Source organism: Bradysia coprophila, unplaced genomic scaffold (genome assembly GCF_014529535.1).
Source record: "Bradysia coprophila strain Holo2 unplaced genomic scaffold, BU_Bcop_v1 contig_232, whole genome shotgun sequence".
NCBI classification, from domain to species: Eukaryota; Metazoa; Arthropoda; class Insecta; order Diptera; family Sciaridae; genus Bradysia; species Bradysia coprophila.
In genome coordinates this window covers 18,555,121-18,570,768 of record NW_023503493.1, presented here as the reverse complement: position 1 = coordinate 18,570,768, position 15,648 = coordinate 18,555,121, and the positions used below count along the sequence as shown (strand labels likewise).

General features: G+C 32.8%; 1 long non-coding RNA gene across 1 annotated transcript in view; it reads left to right on the top strand.

Moving 5' to 3' along the window:
* Positions 1-15,648, top strand: part of LOC119077164 — a 78,945-nt gene that overhangs the window by 16,596 nt on the left and 46,701 nt on the right. The window contains exons 2-3 of the long non-coding RNA XR_005087756.1: positions 4,503-4,509; positions 7,886-7,888. This is a non-coding gene — a long non-coding RNA (uncharacterized LOC119077164). The remainder of the gene's footprint in view (positions 1-4,502; positions 4,510-7,885; positions 7,889-15,648) is intronic.

Sequence of the window (15,648 nt, the reverse complement as noted above, 5' to 3'; positions counted from 1 at the left end):
AATTAGATCTACGGATTGCAGTAATAAAATATTGATCCGGATGACCTTTTAAAATAATAAATCGAAAATTGCGTCGTCCATGTGTATGCATTCACAATTGGGCCATTTATTGACAGGGCATTACCGTTGATTTTAGCGTTAGCGGGGGATTTAGCGCTGGAAATTAGCGTTAGCGGCCGTTTAGCTAACGTTCTCTATTATTATTAGCGTTTTCACATTAAATTTTGATTTTTTATTTGGATAAACTTATTATTTCAGTCATTCTTCATACCTTGTTTCTGTGGAACATCTGGTATAACCAACGATGATGAATAATAGAAAACAAACTGATAAAAAATATCTTCATTTTATGGACAGAATTCTCACAAAAATATATTTTCGAAATAAAGAAAAACCAACAAGAAGAAAGAATTAATGGTAACATTTTATAGATCATTAAAATCCATAAAAAATACCAAAAAATAAATAAAGTTCAATCATAACGTTACAAAATATTCTAAATAATACTTTAAACGGCATTATACTTTTACTCCTCTTCTATGCTTATAATTCGAAATAAAGAGTTGGTCACGTACGTGTTATAATATGTGTATTTATATGATATGGTTTTGATGAACGACGGTTTTCGGTTTGCAATAAAACACATAATATTAAAATAAAAGAAGTAAAATTGGGTGTTATTAAAAATTTATTACCATTTTCGTAACTGTCAGACGAAAGCTAACATACAATGTATCATTTTGATTTAGTTAAAGAACGATAATTATAAATTGGTGCTTCACAGAAAATAAACCAAAGATTTCAGATCTGAATATTAAATAAATCACTTCAAATGAAGAAGAGCAAATATCTTCAGCTACAATAAAAAGTTAATTCCTAATTTTGTCCATACTCATTAGCAGTAAATTATAACTATGTCTTCACTATATTTATAATTTACTGCTGATGAGTATGGACAAAGATAGAAAAGACGATTAGCTTCTTCTAATGCGTCGTATAAAAAGTGAAGCTCCACCTTTATAAAGTGAAAGGAAACTAATTAACACATGACAAACATAATAAACGAACTAAAAATCGTCTTTTCCTATTTTTACCCTTAGTCTTAAAAGCGGCCATTGTATCGCTGATACTTGCTTTATTCGAAGGCCTAGTGCGATGCGAGATCTGTTACTTCATAAGTTTTACCTATTAGCTTAGACTAAATAGGTAGGACCAGTCTATTACAATTTAGTCTAAGATTTTACCACACATTTTGCTATAAAGACCAAATTGATCGATAGTACCATGATCAGCTGCTACTGACCCATTAACTGATTTTATATTTTGTGGCAGATTAAAACATAAGTTTATATCTACTTCATACTAAACTACTTGCAGTGACAAAGACAACCATAATATTCTCACAGCTTTAGTAAAACATTATATCTGGACCACTAAATCTCGGCGTGAGGAAAACCAATACCACAACATTTTGTCAAACCCGTAATTTACCAGACTCATGAGAAAATAAACAAAACTCATCGAACGTATGCTACGTTTATATGATATATGTTGTATATACACAGAAAACGTGCTCAAAATCTCCTTCAAATGGTCCAGTCTTGCAGACCTTAATTGCACACTTCAATAACAACAACAACAACAATATAACTGAACGGACAGACCCATTGAAAATTGACCATAGGATAATGTCAATACCAATTAGCAATGGTCACTGTTCAATCTATTTAATTTCTGTTTCTGACCAAAGCTGTGACAACGTTTTCAAACATCTATCTGAAAACTCAACTCAGCATACACACTTCCAATGTTTCCTCATAACGTTTGGATGGTGGTGATCTCGTATACACATATCGTGTACAATTAAGTGTTCATTATTGCGTTACCCTCAAACAATAAATGCGTTTATGTGTAGATGTGTATACCCCCAATATTTTTATACTTTCATCTGGCTGTGAAACAAATATATAATAAAATCGATTCGGTTGCGATTTGTCTATATTACCGCATTGTAATCGAATGACATGTTTATTGAATATATTACATTCATATGATAGCATACCCCTAAGTCATCAATGATACACAACATCTTAAGTTTTAAAATGTTTTTTTTTGTCAACGAAAGTAATTAGTAGTTTTGTTTGTTCAATTACATACAACTTATCTAGTAACATATGTCGTTGTTTGCATCTATCCGATTGTATTGCATGGTAAATTTAAATGCGAAAACAAAATCAAATAAAAAACCACATGGTTGGTGTAACAACACGGAATAGAGAGAGTGCTTTAATGATTGTATTTCAATATCATTAACCCCCCAATCTTTTCAATTTTAGTTGCGTATTTTTGTGTGTTTAAGTAGTTAGAGGTAACAATTTTCACTTAAAAACCTTCACAGTGTGAAGTTCACACTAATCAAAAGTTTTACCGTTTTTTTGTATAGTCAGAAACGTTTTCAAGATTTTAATTGATCTTCGATGAAAGTCAAAAGATCAGTTGAAGTTAACATATTGGTTCGCACTTTGTAACTTATGAAGTCACTCGGCTTAAAAAAATATGTGAACAACAGGAGGGCAGATTCCGCCAATAAAGGTCTGTTGCGTTACAATTTTTAAGACTGAAAACTCTAGTTTCAAGAAAAAATCGTAGTTTCAGGCATTAGACCAATTCAAAAAAATATGCCCTTAAACGGGTCGACTTGAAAGGGGTCATGAGGTGTTGAGACGGTTGTTCAACTGAAATAAATTTCCAAAGTATTCAAAAGATTATACTTTAACCATCTTTTGCGACTGATTTCATTTAATTTCCGAAGCAACAATTATTTTTAATTCGAACTAATTAGGCGGGTAATATGTGTTTCAAGTTTGTTTTATGACTATGACTATATTGATTTCACATATATACATCAACAAAAGTAAATTTCCCTTATCTATAACAATTTTCTCCATACAATTTCTTGACTAAAATTAACACAAAGAATGTTCAATAAAAAAGAATGCAGAAACCGCTGAATCATCAAACGCTCTAACCTCAAAGAAAATGTTAGTTTAAGCAGCTCAACCACTAAAACTAATTGAATACGTTATTATCGATCTACATACTCTCACACTCCTCATTCACTTTACTCAGCTATATACAAAATACATTTAGATGATTAAAATCAACTAACTAAAACCAATTAATCCTTGAAACATTCTACAAAGACACGGTAATTTACTAACATCAAACAAATAAATGACTCCTTTTTGCCATAACCCACAAACACTCTTATTATACGAGAAAACTTCCTCAGATGGAAAGCTACGATAACACCTCTTACTCTTGGTTGTGTATAAGAAAATACCGCACAAACTTTGCATATCCAAGAAAATGTCAAATCCATCTTATTCATATGTGAAGCTCTTTAATAGAAACTGAATGAACAGACACTTCATGTGAAGTGGAAGGCAAATGGGACAATAACGCAAACTATGCTACACTATTATCATTTGCTAAATATTTATGTATGACATAGAATGGCTTTACTTCTTTGAAGATGCAAAACAATACAAAGACGAAAATGGACTAACTCGAATGTTTACACGTCAAAGCTCTGAGTGTTCTACATTAGACAATCGACTGTTACTTACAAAGAACGGATCATAAAAAGGATTGACAAGAGAACATTGAGGAAACTCTGTTTGCATAATCCCTTGGCTGGGTGTATTATAAAAGCCTCTACGTCTTATCACATAGAATGTATCGAATGTTGATTGCCTTTTACGGTTAATTTAAAGTTACAAAATTCTCCCCCATTTTACATGTTGTTCCAACATTCTCGACACCGTCGTCTGGTTTTGTATCGTAACACCAATAGCCAACATATGACTGGTCAATTTAATGGTTTTTATGGTCCCATCAACCTAACTATGTAATATAGAAACACATAACGGAGGATAGGATATTTACAAACTGCTTTAAGATGATAGACGGAAATTTCGAATGAGAAAACTGAAAAGTTTAATTCATTACGGAAGTGAATTCATGTGCGCTACTTTTGACTACTTCACTTAAATTTTAGGGGATTTGAATAACCACTTTAATTAAATTTGAATAAGGTTAGTAATTTGAATTTGATTGTAGGATTTCTTGGTGAACTTAGTCTGGGTAACTGTTGACTGATAATTTTTGACTGTAAAGAGACATCACCTCTCTTTAAAAATTCTTGATTTGCTACTTCATCAGCAGACCTTTCACTGAACTACATAGATAGATAAGAATTAGATTTACGGTGGATTTCTGTTTTGTCACATCTAATAACTCAGCCATAAGTATAGTCTATATATAACTGCCAAAGTAATTTGATTATTGAAGTCTGGTGTTACAATCCAGATGTGTAGGAAACAAATCGTTTTACCCTCTGATAATCGCATTTGTTACCTTTCTAGCATTCGCCCAAATATTGAATTTAATCATTCTCCATCAACAAATCGCATACAATTTATATTAAAGGAATTAAGGAGACATTTTGTTACATAACACTAAGTATGAAGTATGACACGATAACACTAAACAGAGAAAATCTTTTTCTTTTTTATCCTTCCCTCCGTTTTATGTATATAATACGGCGAAAAAATTTGTTCATGATAATATACTCCGTTGCATCATAATAAGGGTGAGTGTGGCGAACAGGGTAATACTCAGTGAGTAATTCGATATTATAAATCTAGGTGCGCTATAAGAAATTTGATTATGTATGTTCAGTGGACCGTGCAGGGATCGAAATCATGAAATCGTATTTATTTTCTTCGTTTTAATCTTGAATGGTGAACACTTGTCAATCATTCACTGAATGTGTATAAGAACGAATTGTAAATTGATTATGTCTGTAGAAGACGACAACGAGCTGAAATCTTTTTTACTCTATCTTTAAAGGATTAAATTTGTTCTTCTGCCACTGTCTCGAAAGGAGTTATAAGTTAAGCGGCGATGTGTTTTAAATTTAAAGCCACAAAGTCTGATTTGTAACTGAAATAACCTAATTGATTGTCGCGGTATCATGGACGTAAATTTGAAACGAAAATTGTTCTTTTTTTACTTATTTTAAATTAGTAAAATGTCTGGACTTTTTGATCGACAACTGATTTGACAACGCAGAGGTCGTATATCCGCAGAGGTCGTAAGCATAAATTGGGTTCAACAAATATTATTTTTCAATTTCCCTTTACTCTATTTAAACGGCTATTAAATAAATTAAAAGTTTCATAACACGTAGTAGCGAGGCATGGCTTCATGGTAAAAAATTGATTTGAAGAACGTCGTGGCCAAAAGTATGTCACTACTTTCTAAGAGTCAATCTCACCGTAGAAATGTTCAACGATATCTTAAGAGTGATATCGCGAAATCTTCGAACAATTTGTATGGAGGACAAATTCAACGTATCTGGATTTTTGTCGAGTATGGTACCCATCGAATCCTTGCTTCATTACGAGTTCAACGAGGTATATCTAGCCTCTCTCGGAATTGTCGTTTTCGTGGTAGAGCTGCTTGAAAAATCAGTGGTTTTCAAGTGGAAATTTTTTCACACAGATTATCTCGGGTAATAAAGAGTCGAATACGTCGGGCTGTTGGCTGTACTGGCTTCAGTGACTGTATTAGGAAAAATTTTCTCTGACTACTAACGGGTGTGCGCATCGGCAAACCTAACGGTTTAGGGTTCCGAACCATTCATCACAATAAAAGTCAAATGGTTGAAATGCAATGTCAGAACGTAGCTGTTTCGGTACTGTACAAATATAATAGTTCACCACTACCTGACCTTTGAAATGTTAAAAAAAAACCTTTCTTACGGCGCGACACTAAGCCAACATCTTTCAATTCACAAGCTACGTTCCGACAAAACAAATATCCAAAATACACTGTAGTGCTCTTCATATCCATTATCAGTTAACATTCGTGCAAGAATTCGGCTACGCCTCGATCGGCAAAATTCACACAAGAAGTACCATTTCCACCATTTGGTTAGTAATATACTATTAAAGTCTCAAATCCGATAATACAAAAATAGTTTACGATAAAAACAAAATCATATTATTTTCCATCACATGAAACATTCACCCCTTGCAATCCAACAATAAGTAAAATGAATCTCCATTAACTAAATTGCAGCACATCATTTTTCAAATAATAAATTTTAGCATTCGAATGCTGAACACTAATGTACCCGTATTATCTATCGGAAGAATAATTTATTATAAAATGCCAAAAAAAAAATTCTGAGTTCAAATTTTCAATTTTATAATGTTTTCCCATCTTTAATGCTGAATACTGTGAAAAGGGTGAAATTCTAAATTTGTAAGCATTGTTGACAAAGAGATTTATATTTTGATTTTGTGATTTGGTAATTTTTCGTTGAATATTTTTTAAATTCTGACGAAGAATTTTAAAGTAGGTTTGATTCATATAGATTAATTACTCTGTATATTAAGACTAGAACCAGACTAGCCTATGAGTTCCGAGGAGAGATGTTCCTCTAAATAAATAAATAGAAGAAATGTTTAGGATTAGGATAACGTGGTATAATGCGTTGGACACCTTCGATATTGTACAGACGATAGGTAGTTGTTCTCACGTTATATGAACTCACGGAGCCCGAGATCACCTGTTGCGCCACTAACTCCCATTACTTTTTAAATTATTTTGTGAAGCGGCTATTTAAAAATGTCTGGAATTCTTTTCGTGTTCTTCCTGATAAGAAAAACCGGAATGATCCTAAAAAGACTAAGTATTAAGTTTAAGGGAAATTATGGATTTTAATTAAGTTCCAAGTTCAATGAATTTCCAGAGAGGTTAAATATAGTTCACCAATCTAAATAACTTCCACACAGTGACTGCAATTAACCTGCTTCCATTACGCACACCACATTACGCAATGGTTTCGAATGCCCTTAGTTAATGTTAAATTAATTTCCAGTAACTTGGTCGCTTGAATGACTGATGTGTGTAGGTGGTTGTATGCATATCCTTTCGCATTGTATATTCTCACGAATGCTTCAACATTTGCAAACCATCGAAACATATCCAACAGTGTACCGTACACATACCTATACCATAATTGTTAAATCGAAATTGTCAATTCTCGAATGGACAAATCTGCATATATTCCCTTAATGTCACAACATAACATGTGTCCACATACCTTCTTCAAAATTACTCATTTTCAAAACCGCACACCAAACACGGTAGATGTGTACGGATACATATTTGAAAATCCTCAATAATTCGTCCTTTCGGACGAATCTACCTTCAATTTCATTTGATATTCAGAAATTCATGTTTGGAATAAATTTATGGAAAAGCCATTTATACCCTGGGATTAGTCATGTACCGTTCTGCCAAGATTATTTTAGTTTAGCTTGCAGACACCTAATATGCATGGGATTGTGATTATTTTCGTTATCTGTGCTCAAGCAAGCGTCTAGTCATATTCATATGTTCATACATAGCATTTCGTACCCGAAAAAACCCCCGTGTGACAACTCGGAAACATCCTATCAACCTGATCCGAAACAATAGAAACTTTATTAATTATCGGTCATTAAAATGAACATTAATCTTAGAGCCGTGAACTATTCAAACAGACGAAAGTATTTTGGCATCAACATCACGTGTGAGAAGGAATGGAAAGGAGTTTTCTTTTTAACCGATTGGGATATGGAAATCTATCACCACAATATTCCCTGTATGTAAATTGGTAATACAATTGTTGGACATTGACAAAATGAATAAAGATAATTCCGGGACGATAACTGATGATGTCATTTGCATATCCGAAATGCACACTCGAGGTTATAATGTGTACATTGAACACACCATGTCATACACTGTGATGAGATGGTTTACGAAGCGCGTATCTATAGTTATATCACAGATACACACGTATGAATTTAATCCTAAACCCTGGTTTAATTAACTTTAGGGACAAGCATTAATCTGGATTATTTTGTACAACGAGCTTTTGTTTGTCTTCATATTCGTTTAGCATCATTTTACTATTATAATAAGTACACGATATATGTATCAACTGGATAGTTTCATTAATTACTGTCGCCTTATCAATCAAGTATCGGTAGCGTCAATGATACAGTGGACAATAAAGATATGGCAACATTTATGGCTCTAAAATTTATATATAAAATTTAATGCGACACTTTTACAGCCGTATGTATAATCAACCCTTCCATAAAATGGCTATCTAAACAGAGCTAAAATGTGTTCATATTTCCATATCGACATATCATTTCTGTGTGATTAATTTTATTGATGACTTTTGGACCATTTTTGTTAAAAGTTAAATTTAAAATCTGTTTTTTATTGATTTGATTTTGTCTCTCGTAAAATAATCCACACAATCGAAGCAATATGAAGGCACATCTATGTATGTACATATGCCTGTACGTACAGCACATATTCTGTACTTACAACAGTAACAAATTATTATCGCCTGTTTGAATTTATGATCCTTAATTTGAAAGGGGTTTGGTGAACGGTTAATTTATGTTTTATCGGTTTACAATTCAAATATATTTCAATTTTATTGGCAATTTTATTAATGTTTACCATTTAAAGTGTTAAAACGGAGGAATTTATGATTTTTACGCATGATTAATTTCGAGATCATTAAGTCAAATACTCCAATGAATTTTAACAATCAATTATTTTGGATTAGGTTCATCATACCTTTTTCGGTGAACGGTTACCATAGTTCTGCCGAAAAGACTTTTGGAATATTATTTTGATTACAGCTTAGGTAAAAATTTGAATAGACTTACGGTAAATAATTTCTATCTTACGAAGAAACGGGTTTCAACAGGGACTTTAAAATTGCAACGAACAAATTTGTTTAAGTTGCGGTTATGTTTGCTTCTGTGGATGACGGTCGGTTGTTTTCGGCCTGTCAAAATTCGTTTTTACCGTACGATGGAAGAAACCTATGGCACACATTTATTGTATACATACGATCAATGTTCGCAATTCAACAGCGTCTTGTGTGAATGGAATAATTGTATCACTTAAATGATTTTTGAACTTCAAATCTTAAATAAAATGAAAAATTGGCTTCGTGGACTATTATGTCTTAGGCTGTCTTCAGAGATTCTTTATCCGCGTAACGAAATTAATCCTAAAGAAACAATCAAAATCATTAGGATTCAAAATGTGTTATTAAATTGTGACCCAACACAATTAACATTTTATGATTCTTAATTTGAAAACAATTCCTAATAACCTAAAATCAACATCATACTCTCTATAAAACCTAAAGCTTTATTGCTCATACATGCAGTAAACTGCTTAAATGACATACCGGAAGATGCGGGAAAAGGCAATAAAAACGCATAAGATTCTATTCAGTACAATTAGGCCGTGTGTCACCGCACATTCTTTAAAAGAATTAAAAAATTCTCAAATAAGTTGACATTTTTAGTCTGAACATTTCTGACAACAAACTTGATGTAAGCGTACACGCCAAATTTTTCAATTTTCAACAAACTAATCCTCGCCGAGTTAATACTGCAAAATACGAATACGACACACAATTTGTGACTTGGACTTTGCCAAACAAAAACAAATTGACAATATAATAGCATTTCAGTTGATCGCTAACAAAAATCGAATACACACAACATTGTCCTACAAGTTCACCACACTAATTTTAACTGAAAGCCAGACTTCCACTTCCAAGGTCTTTAGGCAATATATACCTTGCGCTTTGCGTATTTGTGGGGACATGCAAAAGTTCATCACAGTAGGCTATTGAACCCACTAAAATCTAATTTTAAATCGCTAGAATAATTCCATAAATCTAAATGTGATACTAAGAAACCACGTGTTTCAATAAGTCCTGGGAGCGATCCTGAAGACATGGACCTAATCTTTTTGGGCTAAACGGCGCACTTTCGTTCACTTTTCCAAGCCCTCTCAAGAAGTATCACTAAATAACTAAAGAAATCCAACATTACATCTACATTACACATTACATTACACATTGCACATTACATTACATTACATTGTAATGTAATGTAATGTAATGTAGCGTTACAAACTGCATCTTTGATTTCTGAAGCCAATCGGCGAGATAAAATTTTTTGGTTTGCGAACTTTTAAAGTACTCACAAAAGTTCACCAAAGTGCGCTGCTGAACCCAGAAAAAGTTAGGCCCGACTGTCTAGATTCGCTCCCTGAACCTTGCAATATTACGTAATATTACGTAATATTGCAAGGTTCAGTGAGCGAATCTAGCTACTAATACCCAACTTTTTCTGGGTTCAGCAGCGCACTTTGGTGAACTTTTGTGAGTACTTTAAAAGTTCGCAAACCAAAAAATTTTATCTCGCCGATTGGCTTCAGAAATCAAAGATGCAGTTTGTAACGCTACATTACATTACATTACATTACAATGTAATGTAATGTAATGTGCAATGTGTAATGTAATGTGTAATGTAGATGTAATGTTGGACTTCTTTAGTTATTTAGTGATATTTCTTGAGAGGGCTTGGAAAAGTGAACGAAAGTACGCCGTTCAGCCCAAAAAGATTAGGTCCATGTCTTCAGGATCGCTCCCAGGACTTATTGAAACACGTGGTTTCTTAGTATCACATTTAGATTTATGGAATTATTCTAGCAATTTAAAATTAGATTTTAGTGGGTTCAATAGCCTACTGTGATGAACTTTTGCATGTTCCCCACAAATACGCAAAGCGCAAGGTATATATTGCCTAAAGACCTTGGAAGTGGAAGTCTGGCTTTCAGTTAAAATTAGTGTGGTGAACTTGTAGGACAATGTTGTGTGTATTCGGTTTTTGTTAGCGATCAACTGAAATGCTAATATATTGTCAATTTGTTTTTGTTTGGCAAAGTCCAAGTCACAAATTGTGTGTCGTATTCGTATTTTGCAGTATTAACTCGGCGAGGATTAGTTTGTTGAAAATTGAAAAATTTGGCGTGTAGGCTTACATCAAGTTTGTTGTCAGAAATGTTCGGACTAAAATGTCAACTTATTTGAGAATTTTTTAATTCTTTTAAAGAATGTGCGGTGACACACGGCCTAATTGTACTGAATAGAATCTTATGCGTTCTTATTGCCTTTTCCCGCATCTTCCCGGTGATAGATTAGGTCAACTTAATCAATCAACAGTTAAAACGAATACCATTTTAAATCCTAAATAAATAACCTAAATATTATGACTCTTGTTATTTTGTGTCTTCATATTGCCATTAGTTATTGAAAGCGAATCATAAAATTCCTTTTATGAACATTTTTGATACGTATTTTTGTGTGGATTGATATTTACTTTGTGAATAAAAGTAGATTGGGTCCCCCTATGTGGATATTTTATTCATTTTATTATACATATCTGAATAGACCTACAAATTTATCAAAAGATAAATAACATATAAAAGAACCTACCCTGAAGTTGAATGCTATCAAACTGTACCAATGTTTTTGTTTACTTCAACTTATGTACTTTTTAATACACATCAGCAAATATAACATACAACCATAGAATGTGACCACTAAAAATCACCAGAAGGATTTTCCATTTCCATCGAGAGGTTGACATGGAAATGAAAAGATTTTATATTTCTAACCGTGTGGCAGATTTAATTTTAAGATAAAGACATGTGCAAGTAGGACATAAATCCATGCATCAATCATTTGAATTTATTGTCTCGCTTCTAAAAGATGTAATGAGTTTATTCGATCGAAACGTATGTGACTTTAGAATGTATTGGCCATTCAATTTTAAACATTTAGAAGATAAGAGAGGGAATGGAGACGATTATAGAAAAAAATGGCTTCATCCGTTTGCAAAACTTTACTGAATACAAATTACTAGCGCACTACAATTCACTTGTAACCAGCAAAACCATCTAAGAAAGATCGTGGAGAATTGTTAACCCTTCGTGCAATATTAATCACAATCCGCTCTGTCATCCGTTTTCTTGGTGAAAGTTGTCTTACACGGATAAAAATATGTCATAACTAATGAAGTAAAAGATTCTGTACCAATTTACAGTGTTTATGATACGCACTATTATTTAATCACGGCAGAGCAAAGTAAACGATGCAGCGCTTGATTTGACTAGGGACCTGAATAATCGAGTAGCGTTAGTTTTTGCTAACACAATTATTCAATTTACACAAACGGAATTTTGAAAACCTACACATTTTCTGTTTTACTTGAGTTTTTGATTTCTCCATGTAAAAATGCATGTAAAATTCAGAAAAAGTCAGTAAAGCCCAAAACAGAAAATGTGTCGGTTTTCAACATTCCGTTCGACTACACGTCAGTGTTCATTTTCATTCTGTGTATTAGACCCCTTATTTGACGTTTCAAAAATGAACCGCTCCTGTCTGGTTTATTTTACTCCACAGTGACTTAATCTCTGTCAATTTAACCAAAAATGTAGTAAGTAGAGTAGAAAAAGTCCTTAATTTCATACGTGAAGCGTTTATTAACTCGTTACGATTGTAACAAAGATATAACTCATACAAATTTTATATTATGTAAAGGACATTCAACTTTTGCTATTGGATCATTAAGTACATGATACTGATACTGAAAGTCAAAACGATGAATAGAATCGACAATATAAACGACTTACCGTAAAACATTAATCATCATCCACCATATTCTGTATATGGCTGAATGTCATTGTCATTAAATTCCATTAAATATTTGAACAAAAACATTGGATCGTCGGAAATAAAATTTCTCTGGAAAACCATAGTTTTCACAATTCGCTCTCTAATCTAACCGTCAATGACCTAGGTCAAGGTATTTTTTTGTGCGACAGAGTGTTTTATATTTAATGTCACTTCTTGTAGAAGTGGAAAAGTGAGCGTGTTTCTCGTGTACCGCTGAATTAAATTTATCATTAGTTTTAGCACGAAACGTAATTCTTTATTAGTCAGATATGGCTGGTAGAGCACCATTATTTTTACCATAAAAAGTGGATATTAGTAACACACTTTATGCTTGGTATGTGCTCGGCAAAAAGAACGACAACAACATATAGTGGATACAGAGCCATTTGTAAACCATTTGCAATTTTAAACCGCATTTCAGTTGAATTCACTTTTGATTGAATAATTACTTGAGATTGTGAGCACGAAAAGCTCGTTTGACGTAAATTTTCGTTTCAAGGAAGGGAATATTTTTATTGTTTTCGTATTTATCAATAAGGATGGTTTTAACAAGCTTAGACACCATATATTATGGTATTAAAAGGAAGTCGTAAATATCCGGATTTCTTAGTACTTGAACGTTCTATTGTTTTTATAACCGAATTTATTGTTATACGATTGTGAAGTTGTGTAATTACTTTCGCACTATTGATAGTGTCTACGCCAAATATATTAGAGTTTTGTGAACCAGAATGGAGGGCTCATGGTATCACATAAGCTAGAATTTCATTAACTGCTGCCCCTTTTAAGTACATTGCATATCGATTGAAGTCGAGAATTTCTATAACCAGTAAGGCAAACTACTTTTGTATCAAATGGTCATATTGATTGCCATTTTTAATGAATTTCATCGCTGTTTTAGATCATTTTTTCTATTTTCGGCGGTCGTTTCTTTTTTTAGAAATGTCGGTTTAAATACTCCCATAGTCCCCATAATTATCTGATTTGAGTGTCTATATCAACATATCAACAATCACAAAATGGGCTCCTTACATTCTAAAAAATCTACTCTTGTGTACGGAAGCACCGATACGTGCTTAAGTGCAGAAGCAACGGAGAAACTAGTACGCGAAAATGGTATAGCCGTTAACATTAAACTGATCAGTATTGTTTGCGGTTCAATGTTACATAATTTTTCATAAAAATATTTACTCAAGAAGTGGTTCAAGTAGTTACGGCTAAATTAATACGCTGTGAGTGTTGAGGACTATTGAAATAAAAATAAGAAAGGATAATATGATTTTTTTTTTGATATTTTGAAAGCCATTGAGTTGAGGAAAGAAGAACGTTGTTGTTCTTCAATACATGTCTGAAAATGTTATAAAAAAGAAATATAAAAATTTATCGTGCTTTGAAAGAAACTTTAGCTTGTCCTTTGGTGAGCTACAAGTCTTATCATTAGAAGCAATATCTCCAACTTTAAATAATGTGCAATAAAAATCGATTTAAAAGTGATTATGGTTAAAAGATAAAATTGTACAAGTCAGAACGTGTATCTTACTGAACATTTCGCTATAGCCGAAGGTAATAAATTTCGCTGAATAATTGTCCATTGTTTGAAGAATTAAAAGTTTCACATACTCTTCTACCGTGCTAATTAAAAAACTTTTATAAAAGCGCAGAAAATGCGTTTTGATTGCAACCATAATAATAAATACACAAATAGCGTTTATCACTACGAATCTCTCGTCATGCTCAATTTCCGATTCTTATTTGTAAATGAAAAAGTAGAAAATGGAATGCATTCCTCAAATGTGAGTGAATCATGTAAGGTAGGTTCAACTCTAATGTAGTCAGTGTTGAATGTAAATTATTGCGTGTAGAAATGTTAATTATATTTGAAATGTAATTACCTTATTCCAGGTAAAAAACTTGAATTTTTGCACGGATGACTGTTTCAAAGCCATTCTTATAATGCTATTATCGCTTTGCGACGACAATATATAATATTAGTAATAAAGTAACATCGATTAGAAATGGTCGGCTCAGTTATCAATAAAACATTATTCTTTAAATGCTTTTGTTTTCCCTAGAGTCGAAAGTAGCAATTTACACACCTAGGAAAAACAAGAGAAATGGTTTCGGTTTCAAAAGCATGTAAAATACATTACAAAACTCGACTTCGCCTCGGGTCAACAAAATTCATACGAAAACTCTACTTTTCAACGAAAATGAGACTTTTCACTTTTATCCCGAGTTATATAATGGATTTTAGATGCCGAGGGCGTCGAAAGACCAAAGACGTGCTTCAAACATGAAAAGTACGGTTTTTGACGCATGTGGCATGTAAGAGAAATTGTATACTCATCGCTTATATGTTGCTGTAAATTTCTAGTTCAGTCAACTGAGTATGGGTGATGTTAAACTTCTGTTCAAGTGTTGGTCTTTAGTCGTTGACTCGATAGGTTCTCATGTACAAATTTAAGGGGAATCACCACTTGGCTAAATTGTAGCCTACATTTCTGCGTTTTTTATTATTTGATCGGCGATATCTTTAAAAAGAAAAAGTTTTTCAAAAATGTGGAACCATTATTTTCTGTAAAAGTATGTTAGCTTTAAATGAAAAATATATTTTTTAGCTATAGTTTTATGTGCTCCGAGAAAATCGTGCAGATTACCCAAATTTGCAGAATCTGCACGATTTTCTCGGCGCACATAAAACTATAGCTAAAAAATATATTTTTCATTTAAAGCTAACATACTTTTACAGAAAATAATGGTTCCACATTTTTGAAAAACTTTTTCTTTTTAAAGATATCGCCGATCAAATAATAAAAAACGCAGAAATGTAGGCTACAATTTAGCCAAGTGGTGATTCCTCTTAATTATTTTGATTTTGTTGAAAGGATAAAGTTGCGAGCAAGGGCCGTCATACTACCTTTGCTAATGCAGGCGTTTGCTTTAACTTATGCAAATCCAAA